The 18433-nt window shown below is 41.0% G+C and overlaps 1 long non-coding RNA gene across 1 annotated transcript; it reads right to left on the bottom strand.

Moving 5' to 3' along the window:
* Positions 1 to 9154: 9154 nt before the first annotated feature.
* On the bottom strand, positions 9155 to 17974 carry LOC103606749. Its single transcript, XR_551912.1, has 2 exons — positions 17904 to 17974; positions 9155 to 12451 (listed from the first exon to the last, which is right to left on the bottom strand). It is a non-coding gene; the product is annotated as an uncharacterized LOC103606749 (long non-coding RNA).
* Positions 17975 to 18433: the final 459 nt, after the last annotated feature.

Below are 18433 nucleotides of genomic sequence, written 5' to 3'. Positions count from 1 at the left end.
ATATATGAATGGCCAACAGACACATGAAACAATACTCAACATCACTCAGCATTTAGGAAATGCAAATCAAAACCACTTTGAGATACCATCTCACTTCAAGGTAGGATGGCTAATATCCAAAAGACTGAGAATGATAAATGCTGACTAAGATATGGAGAAAAAAGAACCCTCCTACATTGTTGGTGGGACTGCAAAATGGTGCAGACTTTATGGAAAATGGCATGGAGGTTCCTCAAACAATTACAGATAGATCTACCATATGACTCAGCTATTCCACTGCTGGGTATTTACCCAGAGGAATGGAAATCATCATGTCAAAGGGATACCTGTACTCCCATGTTTATAGCAAATCTATTTACAATAGCCAAGATATGGAACCAACCTAAATGTCCATTGATGGATGATTGGATAAGGAAACAGTGGTATATATACACCACGGAATACTACTCTGCCATAAAAAAGAATGAAATTCTCCCATTTGCAATAACATGGATGAGCTTGGAGAAACTTACGTTGAGTGAAATAAGCCAAGCACAGAGGGATAAATACCACATGTAGTCACTCATAAGTGGTAGCTAAGAGAGAAATAAGGAAGCAAAGAAAGCCCACAGTGGTGTGTTGGACTTGCAGAGGGAGAGAACATACCTATGGTACAAAGGGGAGTAGGGGAAAAGGGGAGGGGGAGGAAGGTTGGAGATAATTGGGTGGGGGACACAGGGTACAATCGCAATTTGTGGTAATGGGTATGCTGTCAGTATGGATCTGGCCTTCACATCTTGGGCACGAGGGGTGACAATCAGCTTTGTATCTCATGAATATTCATAACCAATAAAAAAGAAAAAAGAAATAAAAATTTAAAAAATAAATTTAAAAAAGAGAAATAAATAAAAATTTGTGATATATAGCTGACAGATATTTTTGACATGGAGCTGCCAAATGTTCTTTACCTTAAAAGAATGCTACAAGATCCCATAATGTTTTCATTTATTGACTTAATTAGAAAAGACCAAATGTATATATGAAACGTAATGCATGAGTGTACATATAAATCCCTTAATTTGTTTTTTGAATAGAAGACTAGCCTTATGCATCCCCTACCTCACCTCCACATCTCTCTAGGGGACAAACCTAGTGGGGTGGAGCCTAAGACACCTGCTGGCAGGGAAGATGACAGAGGGTTGGTTGGTTAGGAGAAGGCTGGGAGCCAGACACAGGGAAAGGGGGAGGCTGTTCTTATTTTTTATTTGTGTGTGTGTTTGTGATTAAGTAATTTATTTGTTTATTTTCATTGAAACAATTGATTATACATATTTGTGGGGTAAAGAGTTGTATATCAATACCTGTGTACAATATGTGATGCTCAAATCAGGATAATTAGCATATTCATTGTTACAAAATATAATCAATCTGTTATTTATTTGAGAAAATTCTCTCATATAGGCATATTGCAGGGGTAGACAGGTGTGGGGTTGGGAAGTGACACGGGGGTTTCTCCTTGAGGTAAATTTGGAGAGCTATGCTGGGGAATTCTTCAAGAACATATGAGCAGGAAACTATTGTGTTAAGACCCCCTCTCCTTGTTTTTTATAAGAGCTTTATTGAGATATAATTCACACAGCATGAAATCCAGTCTTTTAAAGTGTACAATTCAGTGCTTTTTTAGTATATTCACAGAATTGTACAACCATCAACACAATCAATTTTTGATCATTTTTGTCATTCCCCAAAGAAACCCTGTATCCATTGGCAATCACTCCCTGTCCACTCCCCAGCTCCAGGCAACCATTAATTTTCTTTCTGTCTCTGTGGATTTGCCTTTTTTGGACATTTTATATAAATGGAATCATACAAAAGCCTCTTGCACCTGATTTCTTTCACTTATAAAGTTTTTAAGGTCCATCCATGCTGTACTTCATTTCTTTTTATGATTGAATAATATTCCATTGTATAGATATACCACGTTTTGTTTGTCCTTTCATTAGCTGATGGATATTTGGGCTGTTTCTGCCTTTGAACAATTATGAATAAAGTTTCCATGAACATTCATGTACAAGTTTTTGTGTGGACATGTTTTCATTTCTTTTGGTCATATATCTCAAAATGAAATTACTGTTGGGTCATATGGTAACTCTATGTCTAACTTTTTGAGGAACTGTGAGGCCCCCACTTTTAACAATATGAGTTCTTACTATGTCCTAGGCATTGTGCTAAGTGCTTTCCATGTTTATCTGTAAACTGATTTAGTCCTTACAATGATTCTGTGAAGTAGTCACTAACTACTCTTCTTCCAGTCTGACAGGTGAGGAAACTGAGTCTCAGAGAAGGGATGTCATCTTCCTATATTCCTATAGCTAGGAAATTGGTGATCAATCTGGGATTTGAACCCAGGCAGTCTGGCTCCAGAGTCCTAGGAGGAGGAAATGGCCAGGCAGAAAGAAAGCAATTCTTTCTCCAGAAAATGGTTATTTCAGACTAACATATCTATTTCATTTTACAACAGAAGTTTGGGTTTTGGCTTTCATTGACTAGTCCTTTTAGTTCAATCAAGTGGTTAAAAGTACAAACTCTATAGCCAGATAACTTAGGCCTGATTCTAACCTCTACAACTCATTACCTGTGTGACCCTGGGCAATTTGCTTAACCAATATTTGCCTCAGTTACCTCATACACGAAATGGTTATAATAAAGGCACTTTCCTCATACGGCTATTGTGAGGATTGAATTGGTTATTGAATTGATATGTAAAGTGCTTAGAAGAGGACTTTTATATAGTAAGTGCTTAATAAATCTTAAAACAATATGGACTAGTGCTCTCCCAACTATTTGGATCATGCACTCCATCAGTAAAACATTTCTGAGCACACCTTCCAATGTAGGTATATTTATTACAAATTATAATCATGTACAGCTGACTATCCATATTTAATTATTGAGAAAGCTTAGGTTCCTTCTTATTTTTTAGAAAATATAGTTCTAATATTTTTCTCTATATTCCTCATAGCTGATTTTGTGTGCTTCACTATGATCAATCACAGGCCTAGTCCCTGATGGGGCACCAGGCCTCAAGTGGGAGAAGTGACTTCTCCCAGGTTCTTTGCTGGACCTGTGTCCACAGTGTGGGTAGGTGCATGGTTGAGAGCAAGCAAGATGAATGGACTTCTAGGGGTGATAAGTATGAGTTTTTTCTACTAGGGTTTTCCTCAGGAGGAAGGGAAGCACCTTGTTACCTATAAAATGATTAGTACTTCCATTTTATAAACATGTACAGCCTACCAGGTAAAGGGAATAGCCTCAATCTCTCTCTCAGCAAGTACAATGTCAGGTGAGTACCATTTATGATAGGGCTCCTTTCATTCTTCATCACTAAGAACAGCACAGGAGGCCAGGAAGACCCCTTTCCTCAGGCATGAGGGGCTTCTGGCCTCAGTGAGCACAGAGGACATGCTGAGCCCAAAAAGGACAAAGTAAAACTTTCAAGAGTCCTCTGGGACTTAAGTCCATTCTACATCCCCTTCCAGACACAGGGATTGGACAGGACTTTAGCAGACTTCGAGACACCTCCTCTCAGGTTACTGAAAAGGAAACTACAATTTTGGAAAATCTCCTTCCCTTCTTTGTACCTCACAGTGATTTAGTGTAATAACAAAAACAACTGTCATTTTATTGAGCTGCCAATGTTGCAGGTGCCTTATGTGTATTAACTCGTCTTATCATCATAACAATCCCTATGAGGGTTAGAAATTCTTTTGACCTCAAGAAACAGAAAACCCATTTAACTGTGGGTTAATCAAATTGGAGTTTCTTTTCTTTATATAATAACAATCCAGAGGTAGGTGGTTGCTGACATTATTTCTGTAGTTTGCAGATGCCATCAGGGATCCAGCCCCTTCCCATCTTTCCCTGCTACCCTTAAGGCCTTTATCCTCTTGTTTGTTACTTTGTGGTCACAAGATGGCTACCCTAGCTCCAGACGTTACATATGCATTCAAAACAGGGAGAAAAAAAAGAGGTGTTGGTTTCAGCCATATTTCTCCCCTTTTATCTGGAAAGCAAAAGATTTCTTAGAAATTAGCCCTCCACCGGCAGACTTCCCCATCCATTTCCTTAGTCAACTACCTCTTGCTGCAGAAGAGGATGAAAAAATGAATATTTAAATGAGCACATTGTTGTCCCAAACAAAATTGGGGTTCAAGTTGCAAATAAGAAGGGAAAAATGGATACCAGACAGGCAACCGATAGCTTCTCAGTGACAAAAAAGTACCATTATAATCCTCATTTTTGCAGATAGGGAATCTGAGGCACAGAGTAGTTAACTAACCTGCTTAAGGTCACAGAGCCAACAAATAGTAGAGCTTGGATTTAAACCCGGGTAGCCTGGCTCTACACCAGTGCTTCTGCAACATTCTGTGCGACAGCCTATAGTAAGAAATATTGCACCCCAGTACACATATATATTCAAAACTCTACATAGCTTTTCTATCTGCAATACTCTATTATTTTCTATTTTATTCTATTCTATTTCATCTTTTAAAATTTTGGTCATGATCAACTAGGCTGATATCCTAACCCTGTAAATTGAAAATCATTTTACTGCACTACTCTACCTTAATACTACCACTTCCCTAATGGAATTTCTGAGATATTAAGAAAATCTTCCTGGAGCTGCATCACTGTCTCAGCTGATGCCTGAAATGCCACTATTCTTCTGTCCCTTTTCTCTAAATATTTTTCTTTTATTGAATCTGATCCAGGAAGGGGATGCTTTATTTGAGGTTTCCTGTTTTATACAGCTGACACAATTCCTGACAAAAGCACCAAAAAGCACCAGTGCTTCAGTGAGAAGTAAGAGCATGTATAACACTTCATACAATGCATAGTGAGCATTCATTCATGTGTCTTAGATGAATCTCTCCAACAAGCACACCCTCTGATATGAGGAGAGTAGGAAAATGATACAGAAAAGTGAAGGCATCCAATAAGGGGTATGTTCTTAAACTAGTTACTACAGTGGACAACTAAAGCTTAATCCCTGGGAAACGCTAAGGAAAAGTGTCAAATACACTTTCAAATAATCACACCTGAGGGGCAAAACATCCAAACTATTTATACCCGACCCTCACATCGTCCATTGGCTAAGGACTACACCCCAGGGCAGGAAAGGCAGTAATTCCCAGGCATTTCTGGGCTGCTATATATTGGACAAAGTGGGTTCCAGCAGCCTGAGGGCAGCCCTCCAACAAAAATGCAAGTGCTGGATATCGGAAATCAGGTTGATGTGCACAGAAATAGTAAAGGGAGATAGATGAAACACCACCAGCCTCTACTACAACATATTAGCACCTGCATTCTCATCAATATTTTCATCATTTCTGGTATATTCAATATTTACTGCATGCCAGGTCTAGTGCTATCCTGCTACAGGAATGCATAGCATAGTATAGACAAGAACCTCAGACGGGGCAAGTCTGAGTTTTGAACCTGACCTATGCACTAACTCTGTGACTCTGATCCTCACCTTCCTAATTTGTAAAATGGAGAAAATAATCATATTTACCCCTCAGGGTTATTGTGAGAACTTATCAGAAACCTTAGTACATTAGCAAGTGCTCCATAAATGTTAGCTAGTATTTATAATAATAAAGGGGTTTGATTTGATTCTGTTGTTTAATCTATGAAATGAGGCTATATATGCTTATAGGTATGGGGCTGGGAATGGGTCTGGGATACCTTAGTTAAGGCTGAACAGAAGACAGAGGCATGGAATCCGATTTGGTGATCAGGAGGCTGGGCATTTAGGAAGTGTCTGGCTGAAGCTCTACTTGTGGTTGTTTTGCTACCAGAGCTTGGAAAACCCACCCCATCCCCCATCCCAAGAATACACTTACAGAGGAGTTTGTACCTCAAGGTGATTTACCATGCCATAAGCACTGTCCAGGTAGGAGTGGTATCTGATTTGTTCACCTCTATATCCCAGAGCCTGGAAGTATTAGGCATGCAAATAAATATGTGTGAGATAATGAATAAATGAATACAAGTAATATTAAGAAATTTTCTACTCAATATGGCCTAATCTGCCAAGATTTAATCATGCTATGCCCTCCACTTGGAATATCCTCTATTCCTCTTCCCACGCTCTGCCCCATGCCTTTTCCACATGTGTAGTAAAGAATTTAATCTTGACCAAAGAGTGGTCTGGCCTTTTCTCTCAGCTTCTGTGGGTAATCTTTAAACCCTTGGAATGTCATATCTGATAGGGGTGTTTTTGTTTGCCTGTGGTCCTTGGTTTACCTGATAGTCTAGCAATGTGATTTAGGGTGATCTTTTTGGCCACACCAACAATGTGCTTTAAGGTGGGGGCTATGGGTGACTTGGCATCAGCTCACTTCCTGGAGAGATTGGAGTCTCTCAGCAATAAGGGCAGTGATGGAGCCCCAATAAAATCTCTAGAAGATGGGGTGGGTGTTCCTGGTTAGCAATACTCCATGAATACTGTCATATACTGATGCTTAGAAAGTAAAACTGTCCTGACTCCATGGGGAGAGGACAATGAAAGCTCTGTGGTACTTCCTTGTACTCTGCCCTATATGTTTTTCCCCTTGGCTGATTTTAGTTGGTATTCTTTAGCTGTAATAACCCGGAACTGTGAGCATAACAGTAAGTTCTGTGAGTCCTTTCAGCAAATTATGGAACCTAAGGATGGTTTGGGGGACCCTTGACTTGGAATAGTTTTCAGAAGTAATAGTGGTCTTGGGGACCTCTAAACTTGAAATTAATGTCAGAGGGGAGGGTGGTCCAAGACATCCAGGTTTTGATGCTATCTACAGCTCTATCACAGCTGAACGATCAAGGCCACTCCTCCACTTCTCCTGGGTACTCGTCACTGTCTGTGCCACTGTGAAACAGTTTCTCACTTGCTTCTGAGTTACTGAGATATTGTTGAATATTCAAAGTCCTAGGTGTAAGCATCTAGAAGGACAAACCTAATGCATGTACACACACTTTAGATTCCAGGATTGTGAAAGAAAAGAGTTAACAGGTTACTTTGACTTCTTTGGGAGGTTGGTCCCTGCCTTCTTCCAAGACTAACAGAATGACAGTTCCTCAAATAGGAGTTTATATGCCAAATACCTTATGCATGTTTTATTAAATAAAAATTTATGATTGTTAAAAAAAAGAAAGGAGGGTGGTCTTGTATGGACAGTTCCTCCTAACTTCTCAGTTGCTCTAACTTTCACAACATGGTAGAATTTTCCGTTTTCTGAGGCCTAATTCAAACCTCCTCTTCTTTAATACAGATTTCTAATGCTCATCCATATCTAGATCTCTTGTCCTTCTGGGCTCACAGGACATTTACACTTTTCTGCTATCTTGAAGTTAGGTGAGGCATATGACCAATTCTGGCTCTTTGGCTGTGACCAGAAGCAGAGTTAGAGAGTTTTACTGTCAGTGAGATGAAAAACACTCCAGGGTTCTCTCCTCCTGTGATAACTATGGAAGTATGTGTTCAGATGGATGTGCAGTAAGGTAGACATAGCTCATAGCTGTCCTGGAGAGACATGGCAGGACTTATGTGAGCAAAACATAAACTCTTCTGTGTTAAGCCTGAGATTTGGGGAATATCTGTTACTGCAGCACAACTAAACTTATCCTGATTGATAAAGAGATCTTCCTCAATCAGAATCACTCTGTTATCTGAGTACCTCCAGGCCCTCATTCATCCCTGTTATGCTCCATGCTTACATGTACTCACTAAACTCTGAGCGACTTGTGGAAGGAACTGAGTTGATATTTTAGCCATCTTGGTATATCTAGTGTGTCCTACCACAAGGCCTGGCCCAGAGTGGGTACCCAGGATATGAGTTGACTCTAATCCAGTTGGCTGGCAGCAGGACTGTGGAGAGGCATGGCTATTGCAAAGATGGACATAGCCTGGCTCAGGAAGCTGCCTTAAGTGATGTATTGATGGATGCCTCGTGAGCTGAGTACAAGTGACAGAGATCACAGGGAAAATCTATGCCCATGTTCCATCCCTCTTTCCCCTCTCCCTCAACTAGATGAGAAAACAATGCCTACCTGACATTCATGGCCCACTAGAGAAGGAAGTCACAGCCAAGACAGAAATAGGAGAAATGGAACCAGACAGTGTCCTTCTAGGGAACATGAATCTTACCTCCAAACATCCTTCTCCAACTATGTTACAAACCCAGATAGCCTAATCTACCTATAACCAGGCTGAACTGTTGTCCTGCAAGTGGCAGGACTTGGGGGGATACTGGGAAGTCTCATTTTGTTATCTTGGGCCTGGCAGGTAAAGGCTTGGGCAAGCGAGATCTACCTCACCAGGCCCATATCCTGGTCAGGAGAGATGCCTCTGGGAGCCAAGAGTAGGCAGGTCAACCTGAATAAGGAAATCCCAAAGAGTCCAAAGCTGGTAGGCCAAACAACACTTTGGTGGCTTCAGTGACTGTAACACTGAAGTAAGACAAAGCCCACAGCAGAGACCTTGGTCCTTCTCCCACTTGCTCTTGGTACTACAGACAAAAGGACCTGGGGCTGGAGTTGTCTGGAGGCCTAGATTAGAAAACTTAAGAAATGGGGCTATTGAGGAGTGTACAGGGAATGACACTCATTCACCTGTTAGTATCGATTTATTCTATGTTCTTGTCCCCCCTGCCCCAGCAACACTCTGAGAGTGAGCAGTTATGGGGTCAGTTTAAATGGGGGTGGGGGATTGGTGAGGAATACTCATAAGCTGGATAACCCTGATTAGTCACTTTTAGGCTCCCATGATTTTAAGCTCCCATGAGTATGTAGACACAAGGAAAAGGAGCAAACTCATGAATGGGTCTTTAAGTCTTGTCAAAGGGCCAGGTGACATAAAGGACAGCTCTATCCATAAAGACAAAGTGCTCCTGATTACAGGATAAAACTTGGATTTTGTGGTTCACTCTTCCAGAAAGAACATGGGAGGTCACAGACAGCCCATGGGATGCCTGGGAATGGAACAGCAGGGATAGCAGGTCAAGAATGGGTTAGGGTAAGCGGCTTCACACCAGGCAAATTCCCTTTATTTTGCAATCAGCAACACACACACACACACACACACACACACACACACACACACACACACACAAAATTGCATGAGAGCTATTCCTAAAGGTGTTCTTTTACTTCTTTTATTGAACTCCATAAATATCTTCATAAGGCTTTGTGTCATTACAACATCTTTTTTCTTTAAGCATTTTTAAACATACAACTTTGACACTTTGACAGAGTCAGTCAGAAGAAACAAAAGAATAAACTGGCAAATGCAGAGTAGCAGGGGTAATCAAAATCACTGTTGCCCATCCATCCACCCCAGCCCACCCCATCCCCATAGCACTAAAAGATTCTATTTGGCTTCACATTAGATCTGTTAGAACTCTCTTATTGCTGTCCTTATAGATCCATTAGAGAGAGACACAGAGAGAGAAAGGAGGAGAGGGAGATAGAAAGAGGAGTTGGATTTCTGAGTTATCACCTCCCCACAGCAGGGCCCATAGAACACATCAGCAAAGCCTTTTGGAGAACAAAACCAGGCCTCATTGAGTTGAGGGGAGCTTGGGGCCATGCAGAAATAGAGGAAAATTACAGAGTTCTTGTGGATAGCATTGCTGTGGGGACACAATAGGTTTGGACACTGAGCCCTGGTAATTAATTGAGCTCCCCAATTAACTGGGATTATTGGCCACTGGTCTGCCCTGCTCCCATAGACTGGGGGTATACTCCAACTAACGGAGAGCTTATTTCTTGTTGTTTTCACAAATTACTGGCATCTGGTGAGACCAGTGAGTTGGGTGAAGAAGTAGGAGGTGAGAGGTGATATCCCTGATTCTGAATGCCTGGGATGGGCTCCAGGGAGGTGGGGATGATAGGGTCTAGCCAAGAGGTGTAGGCCCAGGGACTTGTCCAAACATCTCCTCCTTGTGTGTTCCCAACTCCAGAAGAAGCACATCAAGGCCAAGCCTACTGAGGAGGAATGGAAAATAGGAACTAGAAGAAGTACACTAAAAGGAGGCCTGCACAGCTCCTGACACACACTCTGTTTGCCAGGGAGGATATTTTAGCCTGGGTGCTTGGTACCATGTCCCTTACCAAGGGTGCTTAAGTAGCTAAATCATGTGCTGAGCAGTGGTGACCAGTCCCAAGCCCTGGTCCTCTGCCTAGATAAGGCTCATCCTTGACTTACTCTACGAGTCTGACTTGCCTATTGTAGAATAAAAGCTTAAACAATTTGTAATTTGATTCCATAGTGGAAAGATTCCCAGGCTGGGCAGGACCTGGTCTGGGTCAGGAGGCACAGAGCAGTAACTGAGCCAACTATGCTGAAGCCTCCATGCAGCCATGGCTGCTTCTTGGTAAGCTGAGGTCTTTTTGTGATGAAGTCTTCTCCCATGGGGTCCAGGACAGACTCACAATCTGCAGATTCTTCACTAGAGTGGCTCTCCACAGCAGGGCTCATCCTAATTCCTTTATATCCCATTCTCCTTGCCTTGTTGTTCAAGGTCTATCTATCTATCTAGGCAAGGGGCCATGTGAGGAGAAGAAACAGGCACTCCTATACCTATAGGGAGCCTGCCTCTTTGTAGAATAAGTTAGTTTTGCTGAAGTGGAAAGCCTCACAAAAATGAGCCCGAGGGTAGCATCTCCCCCTCAGACCCTTTGTCCAGAGAGAAAAGTGCCCCTGTGCCCTTCACTCACTTGCTTTAAATGTCCTGGGTTAGGAGGATGTTGGAAACATGGCTTCTTTGAATGCCAGAAATGCTTTAACTATGCCAACACCAACAATCCTCCTGCGCCAGGAGGGCAGGAGAAAGAAGGAAGACAGGGAGAGAAGGAAGGAGCCAGAGAAGATTGTCCATGCAATCTACTAACAATGGTGGAAGTCTCACACAATTGGGGTGGTAGGATTTGCAGGTACAATATCTTGGATCAAGGATATCTATTTCTATGCCTGTCCCTATTCTTTCCTTTAAAAGGTTACTGTTAGCCTTGGACCTTTTTCAAGTCAATAATTTAAAGGCAGCTGATGATCTTGGTCAGATGGGTTCTGCCTTGAACCTCTCCATAGACTCCTATCAATGCTGCCTTAAAAAATCTGCAAATGGGAGCAGGAAAAACAGGATGCTGAACTGATTGCTCTAGGGAGCCCCACATTAAACCTATTTTTTACTGGGGGGGCAGATAAATCTCTCTCCAAGGAGGCAGAGTCTCAACCTCTTTGCTGACAGTTCAGATCTTCTTTTGGGCCAAGGAAGGGACAGGCCTAAGAGGAGATCCATAACAAAAACGGCTTGAAAAAGAATAATTGGCCCAAAACTAACCCTCAGATGCAAAACTGCAACGACCCAGCAGTGCTGCAAACATGGGAACCCCCAGTGCTAGAAGAAACAGCTCAAATGCAGAATATTCCCTGAACTGAAGTCTGCTCTATCATTATACTCTGACACTCCCTCGCTTGTTTGTTGGTCCCTCCACAACACCTAAAACACAGTGAAAGCAATAGAAATACCAAGCAATTATGTCACAGGGCACAACAGAGCATGTCCAGAGTGGCAGGACTGAGGACAGAGGATGCTGGAAAAAGGCTGTTTGGGGCAACTGCAGGGCTGTAGGAACATTCGCAGATGGTTGGCTGAGGGGGAGGAGAAAGGAAATCCTCTCCTGCTTCAGTGAAAAATGAAAGAGGGAAAAAAAACCTCCCAAACCCCACCACATCAAACTAAATTCAAAAGTCCTCAGCATGAGTATCATCATGAAAGAAAAAAACCAGTACAAACGCATCTATGGTAATAATGACAAGTCAATGAATCACTCACAGGGGAGCAAAGAGATTATTGCAATAAGAAAAGAAACAAATAGAAATTTCAATTTCTGAAAGAAAATGGGAGGAGAACAGGGTAGGAACTGGAAACTTTTAAGAAGGTGTATTACTCTGCATGTTTCAAAGTCATTGGTACCTCTTACTACCAACTATATATTTCACTTCCCCAAAACAACAAAAAACGGTTTTGGGTGTGTGTGTGTGGGTGTGTGTGTGGGGTGTGTGTGTGTGTGTGTGTGTGTGTGTGTGTGTGTGTGTGTGTGTTTAGTCAAGGGTCTATGTGTGTGTATGTCTGTCTGTCTCTCTCTCTATATATAAATTTCAACAGTGCTGCTTCGAAAAAAGGTCCATCTATAAATATAGTTTTATTTACTTTATTTTAAAATTATCTGCCTCCTTGTAGGTATTATTTTTTGAAGGGGGTTAACCTGCTGAAGTTTTGCCAGAATGGTGACTGGCTGCGCTTGGGTTCGGTGAACTCAAAGACCTGCGACTGAGCAATGCCATCGGGGACCAGGTACTGGCCCTGGTTTAACGGGTCCTGTGGTGGTGGGTAAGAAGGAGGAACTGAGCGCGCCGAGTTGACACCTAGAATAGATGGGAGATGAAAGAGAAAGGGTGTAAGTTAAGTAACAAATGCCTTCTCAAATCAACCAGTGACCACTCTGGGTCACAAGGCAGCCTAGTTGAGAGAGTGTGAACTGGTATTGCAAATCATCCATCTCTTCCTGACAGATTTTGGAATGGTATGGTTATTACTGAAACACCAAACACTTCTCCATCCAGTCAGGTATCCCTAAGAAATTTGGGGTATTACCATCAGCCATTTTGCAGATGTGTACATTGAGACCTGGAGAGAAATGTCATATCCAAGGTCACATGGTAACTTGGAGACAAAGCAAGGGCTAGAACCCATGTTCTTTGACTTCTCAGTTCAGAGCTCTTTCCAAGACACCATAATCCCTTATGCAGGGCTTGGTTCTGCACCATAATCCCTTATACAGGGCTTGGCTCTGCAAAGAACCCAACAAACTCCATTTAAATCCAAAGGACTTTGGTTTTCTCCCTCTTCAACTCCCCGTGGAAGTGTCAAAAGAGTCTGATTAGGAACTACTGACTTCAGGGAAGGTCTCTGGGGGGAGATGGTTTTCTAAAACATAAGGTACAGTGATTTAGTATTTTGCCCTGGGTTGAGAGTGATGAACCTGCATTTAATAGGGAATTCACATTGGTAGTTGAGGGAGAAAACAAACTCACCACCAGAAGATATATGGAAAGCAAGAACGACTTGGAATATATTTGTGACCTTTCAAAGGGAACAGCTTCAATGTCATTAAGATGAAGGACCTTCTCAACTTTTGAGATGGGTTTGCAACCATCAAAGCAAAATCCATATTAATGGAGGATTCCAGGAACCAGGGGTCCTAAAGTCAAAGTTTACTTCTGTTCTGCACTCCAAGAACAGGATGAGGCACACAGCATATGATTCAAACATGCCAGGAAGACCTTTCTGCTGCTCCCAAATACCTTCCTCATCCACTGGCCAATGTCTGAAATTCCAACATTACAGCTTCTTTGTTTGCCTTTATTTGATGACTTGATCCCAGTATCATATTGAGCCATCATCAGCCATTGGCACTTCAGTGGGAAGGAACAGGTTCTTTTCTAAGAGCCAATTTTGAAAGGTGGTAACTGTCAGAAATGTGAGGGTACTGAATGTCAACAGACAATATGGAAATAATAGGGAGGGATTTGGGGCAGGGCTAACTTGATTTTTTTAAAAAAGCTTTTAATTTTGGTATTACTAGAGATTCACATGAAGTTGTAAGAAATAATACAGAGATGGGCCGGCCTGGTGGTGCACTGGAGAGTGCGCCGCTTGTGAGTGCGGCGGTGCTCCCGCTGAGGGTTTGGATCCCATGTGGAGACCGGTTCCCACTCACTGGCTGAGCGTGGAGCGGACGCAACACCGAGGGTTGCGATCCCGTTGCCGGTCCCCGGTACGGGCGCGACACTGAGGGTTGTGATCCCATTACCGGTCAGTAAAAAAGACAAAAAGGAAAAAAAAAATAAAATAAAATAAAGAAATAATACAGAGAGAGCTATATACCCTTTTCCCAGTTTTCCCAATGGTAACATCTTGCAAAAGTATAGTAAAATATCACAACCAGGGTATTGACATTGTTACAGGATACGGTCAAGATATAGAACATTTCTATCATCACAAGGATCACTTTTGTTACCCTTTTATAACCACACTCACTTCTCTCCTGTCCTCACCCTCTCTTTAATCTCTGGCAACCACTAATCTGTTCCCCATTTCTAAATTACATCATTTCCAGAATGTTATATAGATGGAATCATACCCTATATAACTTTTGGGGATTGGCTCTTCTCACTCAGCAAAATTCCCTAGAGATTCACCCAAATTGTTGCATGTATCAAATAGCAGGTTACTTTTTATTAATGAGTAATATTCCACAGTGTGGATGTAGCACAGTTTAATAATTTACTCATTGAAAGGTATCTGGGTTGTTTCCAGTTTGGACTATTATCTACAATACTGAAAAAAAATTCACTTGCAGGTTTTTATGTGAACATAAGTTTTCATTTCTCTGGGATAAATGCCCAGAAGTGTAATTGCTGGGCTGTAGAGCAGTTGTACATTCAGTGCTCGAACAAACTGCTGAACTATTTTCCAGAGTGACTATACCATTTTACATTCTCCTTGGCAATGTATGAATGATCTAGTTTCTCCATACCCTTGTCAGCATTTGATATTGTTACTATTTTTCATTTTAGCCATTCTAATAGATATATAATGATATATCATTGTGGTTTTAATTTGAATTTGTCCAATAACTAACAATGTTGAACATCTTATCATATGCCTAACTACCATCCATATATCTCCTTCAGTGAAATATCTGTTTGTGTCTTTTGCCCATTTTCTAATTGGAGTGTTTGGTATTTTTACTGTTGAGTTTTCAGAATTCTTAATATATTCTAAATAATAGTATTTTCTCAGTTATGTAATTTGCAAATATTTTCTCCTAGCCTGTAGTTTGTCTTTTCATCCTATTCACAGAGTAAAATTTTTAATTTTAATGAGGTTCACTTTATCAATTTTTCATTCTGTAATTTGAGCTTTTGGTTTCAAGTCTAAGAATTTCTTTGCCTAGCCCTACATCCTGAAGATTTTCTTCTATTTTTTTCTAAGAGTTTTATAGCTTTACATTTAATTCCATTATCAGTTTTCAGTTAATTTTTATATTGGGTGTGAGTTTAAGTTGAGGGTTTTTTTTTGTTGTTCTTGATTTTGCCTGTGGAAGCCCAACTTTCTCAGCACAATTTGCTGAAAAGCCTACTCTTACTCCATTGAATTGTTTTTGTACTTTTGTCAAAAATCGGTTGGGAATATTTGTGTAGTCTATTTCTGGGTTCAGTTCCTTTCATCTAATATGTTTATTCCTCTGCCCAAATCACATTATCTTGGTTACTATAGCTATATAATGACTGCTGAAGTCAGGTAGACTGATTACTCCCACTTTATTCTTCTTTTTCAAGATTGTTTACCTATTCCAGGGCACTCATTTGATTTTGAGCTGGCCCTAAAGCCTCTGGAGATGGGGCTGTGCTCATGGCCCTGGGAAGCTCCATGTTGACAGACTGAATTGGGTTGATAAACCAGAAATTAGTGCCTAACTCCCAAGAAGTTATATATCAATTCTTAAAACCAAGGCAGTATGAAAGAAAAAGGTAAAGTGAAAAGGCGTTTCTTGAAACTAGAGATCTGTTCCTCTCTGTTATTCTTCCAGCCAGGCTTCCCCTCTCCCAGGGCAGTAGACTAAGTTGATAATGTCCCATGGTGTTATAGATGGGGCTGGAAGGGGACACTAGAGTGACCCATCCAGTGACATCTACATTGGAAAAATCTTAACAATGCCTCCCATCACTTCCAAGGAAGGGTCACTGGAAGGGTTAAGAAAGTTAGTTTTCATGGGTACCTGAAAGAAGCCTTTCCTGCTCTTCCCATTTACAAGCTGCAACTATTGAGTTTCTAAGTTTGACAACCACTTCCACATGTGTAGCACCCTGGAGTCTCGAAATATATCAATCACCATAGTCCTGGATTAGGAGAGTCTTGAAGACCAAAAAATAGAAATAAGGGAGGAGATTCATAGGGATTCTGGGAGGTTTGCAACTAGATGAATTTCTTTGAAGACTTTAGGATTGCTGTTAGGGAAGGAAGCTGTTCACATGAACCAGTGTTTAGACACTGAGAGACAAGAAAGGGCCTGAAAGCAATAGCTTGGAGACTAGAAAGGGTAGGAAAGAAACCTGACCCAAATGCTTGATGAGTTAGCAGGACAATCTTCTCACTGGTTGCTTTGTAGATGTTCCTTTGCATGAAATGTTCTCAGTGAAAAGACCAGCCAATGTCAGATACACTTGCAAGAACCTGGGCTGGAATAAAGGAGTACCATTCCACCATGGAGTTCAGTCAGTCTGGTGCAGGCAGTAGAAGAAATCAGAGTGAGAGAAGCTCAGGAAGTGAGAGCCTCCACAAAACAGAGGCAAGCTCTAGGATGATATCCCTTTTGCAAACTGAGGACTCTGGCTGGCTGGAACTTTTTTCTGCCTGTGTCTCTGCCTGAGGAGGGAGGCACAGTCTCACAGTTCTTCTGTTAATACAGTCCTCACTGAGATTAACTCCAGATTGCTTTCTAACACTGTCTCTCACATTTTAACTCCAAAAAGGTAGGACGTGGCCGGCCTTAATTCTCTATTTAAGGGAAATCACATTTCCATGATGAGGGAAAGAGCCAGTGAGGGACTCCTGAGAGCAAGAAGTAATAAGCAGTTGAAAGGAAGGCATGTCTAGTCAAAGGGGCCCAGCCAGTCCTCCTCAATCGAAGGGAGCTTCATTGGGAATAAGTGAGTGCTTTATGTGGCTGCTGGAATTTCAGGCAACTTGAATCTGAATTTTGCGTGATGACTTGTTCAGAAATAGAGAGCCCACTGAGAAAGCAGAAGGAAGGGTCTGGGGAAAGTGAAGTCTCATTAAGATCGTCCACCCCTTGAGATAGTGAAAATGGTTGTCAGTAATAGAAACAGCTATCAATAATTGAGGCAAGACAGAAAAGTGAACTCTTCTTTCCTAGCATGGGCATCAGCAGGACTCTGAGATGAAGAGAGCAGTGGCCTCAGAATCAAGCCAATCTAGGTTTGAAGTGACTTTGCCCCTGAAGACACTCAGTTTTCTCATCTGGGAAATGGGGCTAATAGTGCCCGCCTTCTTAGGGTTACCATAAAGATACCAAAAGAACTTATATAAAGTAACTAATACTGAAAGGGCACTCTAATAAGCAGAAGGTAGTTCCTTTCCTTTCTTCAGCTGAGCATTTTAGTTTTGTTCCAGTTAATCAGAAAGAGAAAATAAAGCTTTATTTCAAATTTGATTCCCAAGGTATTTTTCTTTTTTAAGTACTTTGGTTTATGGTTCACAGAAGGAGAGAATATCTGAATCTTCTGTCTTGGTTCAGTTTGAGGTCCTCCATTCTGAATTGGGGCTCCTGATTTTGTAAGTGCACTCAGACTAGTGAAAGCTGAGCACACATCCCCAATATACTTATACCTATTAAATATTATACATATTATATTCATAAAGTATAAATTAAATATTTATACTTATTAAATAAATTATGCACATTTACTATTGTCTATCTCTAAATTATTAGTAAAGTTTCTCTTATTTTTAAGTAAAAATAAATTTTAAAAACCTGAAGTTCTATTTTTTTCTTGTACCCAAGGAGCTATCTTTAGATACAAATACCCTCCACCATTCACTCTCGAGCCTTAAGCCTTTAAGAATGTTTGCCACCTGTCATCAGGGACACCCGGGGACCTGGGCACTCACACACCACCCTAAGTGAACCTCAGCATGGAAACAGGCCTAGGAATATGCAAACACATAGCCTATGGCTCCCCAATCTCACACAGAGAATGAGTGGGGCTGAGGGTATAAAGGCAACTTTACCTTTTTGTTTAGGGACTTTTCTCACAGTCATTGCAGCCTGCCTCTTCTGGTTTTCAGAAATTTCAAATCCTGTAAAAGAAAAATACATAATTTTGTTATAAGAAACATATATGCTTCTTGAATGTATAAATTAGTACAACTTTACTGAACGATTTGGTAAGAGGTAACAAAAGTCTTGAAACACAAAAAGGTCATTCTCTTTGACCCAGTAATTCCTTTCTAGGAGTTTTACTAAGGAAATTCATTAGAAACTTGGACAAAAAGCTACAAAGATGCATATCATGGAATAGAGAGGCAAAAAGAAACTTGACATGGGCTAAGAGGCTGTTAAATGGAGAATGGTTAAATAAAGACTGGTGTAAAGTGGAAGAAATATTTCATACCCAAAAGCAAAAAATACAAAGAAAAGAAAATAATGAGTCAAAAGATTGGAGAATTAGAACAGAAAAATGTGTATATAGATTATAAAAGCTTCAGAAGGAGGAAAAAATCAAATGGAAAAAATTAATAAGGAAATAACAGAAAACTGG

Source organism: Galeopterus variegatus, unplaced genomic scaffold, assembly GCF_000696425.1.
Source record: "Galeopterus variegatus unplaced genomic scaffold, G_variegatus-3.0.2 Scaffold6821, whole genome shotgun sequence".
NCBI classification, from domain to species: Eukaryota; Metazoa; Chordata; class Mammalia; order Dermoptera; family Cynocephalidae; genus Galeopterus; species Galeopterus variegatus.
This window is presented reverse-complemented; position numbering and strand designations above follow the sequence as displayed.